The sequence below is a fragment of the Gobius niger genome, assembly GCF_951799975.1.
Source record: "Gobius niger genome assembly, chromosome: 4".
NCBI lineage: Eukaryota > Metazoa > Chordata > Actinopteri > Gobiiformes > Gobiidae > Gobius > Gobius niger.
Window position 1 is genome coordinate 33,097,950 of NC_136855.1, and position 8,016 is coordinate 33,105,965.

The following is an 8,016-nucleotide window of genomic DNA, read 5'->3' on the forward strand; positions in this document are numbered from 1 at the left end:
CATTCTGTAATAAATTTTAGTGCACCTGGCCACTCTTCTGTCCTCCTTGGTAGACAGTGTGCTCTCACCCGGTCATTTCACCCCCTTTCCGTTACAGTAGTTATTTTTCTGGTTTAATTTCATTCCACTGCACACACCTCCATAGCCCCCCCCCTCTCTTACATATAAGTGGCGTTGTCGGCAGGATCTGGGTCTCGAGCACACTTGTTTGCCAAGGAGGAAGTAGCCATGATGATGCCGGTGTATCCTGGTGCCCCCTGGCTCCCCAAGTTTAAAGGGCCAGGGGACGAGTTAAAACTGTGTGACTGGAAAGAGCAAATGGAAGGGTTGTTGGGGTCTCAAGAGCTAACTGAGCCTAGGAAGGTTGCTATTGTTTTGGGAGCGTTAGCTGGTGAAGCTAAGCGTCAAATTAGTGTCCTAGAGGACGAGGAAAAAGACACAGGATTGGTGTACAGGGTCCGCCCTGAGCGAGGTGGTCGTGAGCGCACTTTGCACAGAAACTCTTTAAAATTATGCACCTTACCTCTAGCTGTAGCCCCACCGGCAGCTGAGGAACCGCCCCAGGACCAAGGACCGGTTTTACCTGTGTTTTATGGACTTTTACCCTTCAGAGGAGTCCAGGTCGAGCAGGACATTGTGGACATTGCCCCTAGACGGTCAACTCGTTCCACCCTTGGACAACCACCGGCACGGTACAGAAACTGAACTGTTTATGTTGCAGGGACTGACAACCTCAGAATGTGGGGGGATGTGATCCAGCAAGTGACTTGGGGTTTTATTTTGTTTTATTGTGTGCTGTGTTTTTATATTGGTTTTATCTTTGCAGTGCATTTTAACTTTATTTATAGTTTTAAGGACCCGCCCTCGTCACATGCTTTTACCACCTGGTTTTTATCACATGGTTTTACCCCAATCCCTGAGAGGCAACAATCACAGCACCTGTGTCTGGCGGGAACGGAACAAACAAAAGGCGCACGGTGGAACGAGAAGAGGGACGAACGGACAGACAGACGGAGAGTGAAACGAAAGGAGCGACGCGGCCGCATGGGCCGCTGCGCCGCCGCCGCCGCCGCCGCCATCACGGCGTGGGAAAAAGACGCAGACAGAGACGGACGGACGGACGGACGGACGGACGGACGGACGGACAGAAACGAAAGGAGCGACGCGGCCGCATGGGCCGCTGCGGCCGCCGCCGCAATCACGGCGTGGGAAGACCTGGAGAATGAGGAACGGAAGCAGGACGCACCGGAGCAGGAGCAGCAAGGCTGCGGCGCACCACCACCAGTTGGAGAGCAGGACGGCACACGCATCGGGGACCACGAGCACGCTGGGACCGCAAGTGTTACGAGGCGACGTACACGCAGGGGCAGAGGAGAACTCTGCCTCCAGTGTAAGTACCCTTTGGGAACGTAGTAGCACTTGTCGGATAAAGCTAGCCGGAGGATATGATTGGTTAGAACTTTTGACTGCCGCTAGTTTTGTCCGCGTAGGTGTCTCAGCGTGCGGAGAACGGGAGCCAGCCGGGAGGGATCGAGACTAGTGAAGGAGTGTTGTGACGTTGGACACACGCAGGGGCAGAGGATAACTCTGCCTGGTGTGTAAGTATTGTAGCGACACTCCATCCGTGTAGCCTAAGGCCTTATTGTCTCGGACCCCCGTGCTGGCGTATGCTTTGCAATTACAGGTGACCCGGTGCGTGTGACCAGAGGATCCACTCCCTGGGCTGAGCGGAGCAGGAGGAGCCGAAGCACTTTACTGGGGACGGTGCCCCTTTTAGCGCAGTTTATCTTTTTTTTTAGCCCACCTTGTTTTTAATGGACTTTTAGCATAACGTTTTTACCTGTGGGCATTTTTACTGTTTTTTTAAATCATTCTGTAATAAATTTTAGTGCACCTGGCCACTCTTCTGTCCTCCTTGGTAGACAGTGTGCTCTCACCCGGTCATTTCACCCCCTTTCCGTTACAGTAGTTATTTTTCTGGTTTAATTTCATTCCACTGCACACACCTCCATAGCCCCCCCCCTCTCTTACATATAAGTGGCGTTGTCGGCAGGATCTGGGTCTCGAGCACACTTGTTTGCCAAGGAGGAAGTAGCCATGATGATGCCGGTGTATCCTGGTGCCCCCTGGCTCCCCAAGTTTAAAGGGCCAGGGGACGAGTTAAAACTGTGTGACTGGAAAGAGCAAATGGAAGGGTTGTTGGGGTCTCAAGAGCTAACTGAGCCTAGGAAGGTTGCTATTGTTTTGGGAGCGTTAGCTGGTGAAGCTAAGCGTCAAATTAGTGTCCTAGAGGACGAGGAAAAAGACACAGGATTGGTGTACAGGGTCCGCCCTGAGCGAGGTGGTCGTGAGCGCACTTTGCACAGAAACTCTTTAAAATTATGCACCTTACCTCTAGCTGTAGCCCCACCGGCAGCTGAGGAACCGCCCCAGGACCAAGGACCGGTTTTACCTGTGTTTTATGGACTTTTACCCTTCAGAGGAGTCCAGGTCGAGCAGGACATTGTGGACATTGCCCCTAGACGGTCAACTCGTTCCACCCTTGGACAACCACCGGCACGGTACAGAAACTGAACTGTTTATGTTGCAGGGACTGACAACCTCAGAATGTGGGGGGATGTGATCCAGCAAGTGACTTGGGGTTTTATTTTGTTTTATTGTGTGCTGTGTTTTTATATTGGTTTTATCTTTGCAGTGCATTTTAACTTTATTTATAGTTTTAAGGACCCGCCCTCGTCACATGCTTTTACCACCTGGTTTTTATCACATGGTTTTACCCCAATCCCTGAGAGGCAACAATCACAGCACCTGTGTCTGGCGGGAACGGAACAAACAAAAGGCGCACGGTGGAACGAGAAGAGGGACGAACGGACAGACAGACGGAGAGTGAAACGAAAGGAGCGACGCGGCCGCATGGGCCGCTGCGCCGCCGCCGCCGCCGCCGCCATCACGGCGTGGGAAAAAGACGCAGACAGAGACGGACGGACGGACGGACGGACGGACGGACGGACGGACGGACGGACGGACGGACGGACGGACGGACGGACGGACGGACGGACGGACGGACAGAAACGAAAGGAGCGACGCGGCCGCATGGGCCGCTGCGGCCGCCGCCGCAATCACGGCGTGGGAAGACCTGGAGAATGAGGAACGGAAGCAGGACGCACCGGAGCAGGAGCAGCAAGGCTGCGGCGCACCACCACCAGTTGGAGAGCAGGACGGCACACGCATCGGGGACCACGAGCACGCTGGGACCGCAAGTGTTACGAGGCGACGTACACGCAGGGGCAGAGGAGAACTCTGCCTCCAGTGTAAGTACCCTTTGGGAACGTAGTAGCACTTGTCGGATAAAGCTAGCCGGAGGATATGATTGGTTAGAACTTTTGACTGCCGCTAGTTTTGTCCGCGTAGGTGTCTCAGCGTGCGGAGAACGGGAGCCAGCCGGGAGGGATCGAGACTAGTGAAGGAGTGTTGTGACGTTGGACACACGCAGGGGCAGAGGATAACTCTGCCTGGTGTGTAAGTATTGTAGCGACACTCCATCCGTGTAGCCTAAGGCCTTATTGTCTCGGACCCCCGTGCTGGCGTATGCTTTGCAATTACAGGTGACCCGGTGCGTGTGACCAGAGGATCCACTCCCTGGGCTGAGCGGAGCAGGAGGAGCCGAAGCACTTTACTGGGGACGGTGCCCCTTTTAGCGCAGTTTATCTTTTTTTTTAGCCCACCTTGTTTTTAATGGACTTTTAGCATAACGTTTTTACCTGTGGGCATTTTTACTGTTTTTTTAAATCATTCTGTAATAAATTTTAGTGCACCTGGCCACTCTTCTGTCCTCCTTGGTAGACAGTGTGCTCTCACCCGGTCATTTCACCCCCTTTCCGTTACAGTAGTTATTTTTCTGGTTTAATTTCATTCCACTGCACACACCTCCATAGCCCCCCCCCTCTCTTACAATAAAACACAGCAAAGATAAACCGGGATGTTAGATACACTTATATCAATAAAAGCACCGCGATAGCATCTTTCATATTCACATTTCTGTAAACAAAACACATGTACTTCTTGCGAGGTTTTTTGACTGACAGGTGGAGGGAGCAGCCCGAGCAAATTTCATCACCCTTACAGTACTATCCGCACAATAAAGGCGGGGAAATAACCAATGCGCTTTCTAATACTCCCAACTGACGCGTCCGGCTACATCCACAAACATAAATATCTAATGAGAGCCGTCTGAAGTGTGCCAGGGGAGGCATTAGCGGGGTCTCGTAGTAGTCTTAGCAAGTTGTCTGCGCCCCCCACACGCCTCCCCCCTTTTCTCTTTTTATTTCTTATCTGCTTTAACAACCGCGTACACGTCTAGTGCTGGGGAGGCTGTGTGTGTGTGGCAAAGGTAAAGGAGGGGAGGGAGGGAAAAAAATGCACGTCTAAGCACAAGTGCGGAGAGGCAGCCAGCATGTCGCAGCTCTGTTGGAAATGACATCATAGCGGGGGTTAAACAGCCACCGTTTACCTTGATTTATAACGCTCCCGCTCCGCAGCCCTCCTCCCTGGCTTCCCCCCGCCGCCCGGCCCACGCACACACACACGCACGTAAGGGGTGAGGCCCGGCTGCTGGGCCAAGCTAGCGGGCCGGTGGGGTGGAAATGATGCGGTAAAAGGAATGGAAATTAATCAGTTGATAAAAGAATAACTAGAATGGAGAGTGAATGGACAGTTTTGGTTGGTTAGGCGCGGTAGAGGATACAAAGGGGTCAGGGGTAAAGAGCTATGCATGTTGTCGCTTTTCTTTCTGTCAATAAAGTTAATTTGTCTGATATTCAAGCGTGGTTGGGTATGGGCTGATTGCAGGTGTGGGTAGAGATTGTAAGTGTTTCATATCTCATTCGAATTCCTTAATATCAAATGGAGAGTAAACCCTAAGGCTCAGGCTTTTCAGGCTTGGCTCAACTCAACACACATCTACGTATTTCCACTTGGTGCCAACATTACAGGACCTGTACCTGATATTTTTCCTGGTAGTGGAATGAAACTGGTGTTTTATCCCCTTTCTGTAGGTTGTTGAAAGGTTTGTGAAAAGACATCTAGTCATCTAAGCATTTTCCTACCCATCAGAACCTTGTGAAGAATTGGGATGTGAAAAGTGTTTAAAGCAGTAATAAGTAACTCATGCCCCTAGAGGCCATAAGCGCCACTGAGGGTGTCATAGCATGTCGCAGTTTTGTACTCATTAATTGTCCGTGAGAGTAAATACTACCCTGACAGAAAAGACAAAGGGAGAGAGGGATATTGTACATCCAATTACACAATGGAGATACTTTTTTTTCACTCAAACTTGGCAGTAAATACTAGCCAAGTTTGCCACTAGTGGTGCTAGCCCGCAGTTAGCTTTGCCCGTTAGCCTGTTAGCGTCTTCTTTGAGATTCCATTAGTGTGTATTGGTGGCTCCGACCCGTAGGCAGGGAAGTTGCAATTGTAGTTTTCTGGCCAGAGACACCAAGGAGAGATGAAAGACCCCCCAATCATCCCATTAACACTTGTATCACCCCCAGAGAGACTACGGAAAGGATTTATTAAGGTAAACAAGTTAGTACTGCTTTAAACTCAAAATAAATTTACAAACAATATTTAAAAAAGTAATCCGGTATACAGTAGATCCTTTAAGTGGAAAAACAAAAGACATTTACAACAGAAACTGCTTATGATGTGGTGAAAGAGTTGCAAGTTTTATTTGCAGCCGACCGTTAGCATTAGCCATTGTAGCTTCAAGCTTTCCTGCTTCTGACGGCGGGATTTATTAGTCACAGCCTGTACATTTCTTCTCTATAGAGCAAGCAGTAAACAAGTAAACAGCTTAAATTGTGGTTCTGTGTTTTAGACTGTGAAAAGCAGTGGAAGGGCACACACGAGTAGAGCCAAGTAAATGCTAACGGAAAAAAAGCCTTTTATTGGGCCTAATTTGATCCAATGTAGCTCCACAGCAGGGATCTCCAACCAGAAGCTCTCCAGCCCTTTATTGGGAGCTCGCCAAAGGCTTTCTACATGCGCTTGACAGGCCACATTTTAGAGATATTTTCTAGTTTGTTGTGAACAGAACTATACAAAGCCGTTGCACTTCGCGGAGTTCATAAGATAAGAAGATATTTTATGAAGGTAAATGTCATGACCATGTTAATACTGTCATGGAATCTCCATGGCGGAACCGAATACACACATAAACTCCACACATGGATTGGGAAAGATCACACCACAGCACTACAGCCCCATCGCCTTAGGGTCGACCGAAGCTTAAATTCCTCATGTCTCCTATAAAACGCTGTCCGCTTCTTTGACAGTCTCTCACACACACTCCACAAAGGAGCCATTGAAGGGGGCTCGTACAGTCCCCGGGTTGAAGAGTATGTCTAATTTTGGTCAGAGTTCATTAGGAGACACAAAAGTGGAGAATTGCGGGGACAGTGGCAGCGGCGAGTGCTATATGCCAGGCCCGATAAGCGCAGACACCGACTACAAAGGCGCCGCGAGCTTCAGAAGGACGGATGAAGGGAAGAGAGACGCCAAAAGTCCTGCGCCCTAACAAAGTATGGTTTTAATACATGCATGTCAGTGTTTGTTAATGTGACCCGGCGAGTCTTCCGCGCACCAATATTCAACTTTAATGTGAGGGGAAGAGAGAGTGGAGGGACAGTAATGGAACGCAATAGAAAAAGAAATAGTCTAAGCACTATATCGAGGGTATTAAATTGTCATAAGTGAAAGCTAAGTCAGAATTTTTTGTCAAATGAAGCCACTGGAATTTGTCATAATGCTGCTCTGCGTAGAAGTCGTAAAGGAAAGGATTTAAGGGATCTTTGAATGAAGGCGCTTACATATATGTTGTATTGAAAGTGTTTGGAATTTATATTACAAATTAGCCAGTCCAGTAGAAATCAATACGTTACCATGAATTGCATAATAACTGAAAGAAGCACCAAAGGCTGTTTCTTTGTGCATTTTGTCATGCCAATTCCCCACTGTCCTGCAAACACTGTATTTCCAAATATGTGCCACATTTTTAAACATATCGACAAATCAACATGCCAATATCAGCACTCTTTTTTTCTCTCCTTTCACAAAAAAGTTATGAATGAGCTGGACAGAACAGTTAATGGACCAGATAAATGTCTTTTTTTGTTTTCAAAGGGGAGTATGTTAGATTTTATGGGGAGGCTGAGGTGGCTGTTGTTTCTACTGCTGTGTCTGACAAATGAATCAAGCCGAAACTGCTGTATGAAGAAGGGAAGGGACAGTGCATTATTAATCTATTGAAAAGTGATTAGTTGAGAGCTAAAAGCAGCAGACTGTGATTGGCTGACAGAGGTGACAGGAGTTGCTTTATCAGGAAAAGGATGCATGTTAAAGATGGGGTATTTTTTGGGTATACTTTTTGCGGGTGTTTCACAGTACAGTGGTCCCTCACTATTCACCTTATTCCGGAGCCTCGCGTGGGTGCCGCCATGAATTGTGCCCGCCCCTTTTCTCCTATCTGTTAACATGGGGCTGGAGAAGTCCAGATAAAATCAGTCACTACACGAAAAATAAGCCGTTTTTCGGCCGCGCTGAGAAACGCTGCAGTGTTGACATGTTGGTGCAAATGAACATCGGCCATTTTACACAAATCAATCGACTAAACATCAGATTTGAGCGGAGAATATTTTCCCACGTTCTCCGTTAAAATGAACGGGCTTCGCGCTCGACCGGAAGTGTCTGGACAACGGAAGTGCCGAGACAACGCAAAAAGTGGCAAAAGTGGGCGGGGCGGAATAAGGTGAATAACGCCTCGCAGTTTTTTGCGGATTTATTTTTAGTAGATTTTTGCGTGCTTTTTTAGAGTGTATGAACCCCATTCACGCATTGTGTTCTGCGTCCAGATTGAGTTGTCGTAGAGTGAGCCTCCTCTCGCTGCAGAGAGGATCTCTGTCAGTGTCAGCGCACACCGCAATACGAGCGATCGCAATCTCGTCACATCCATTGGCCGTG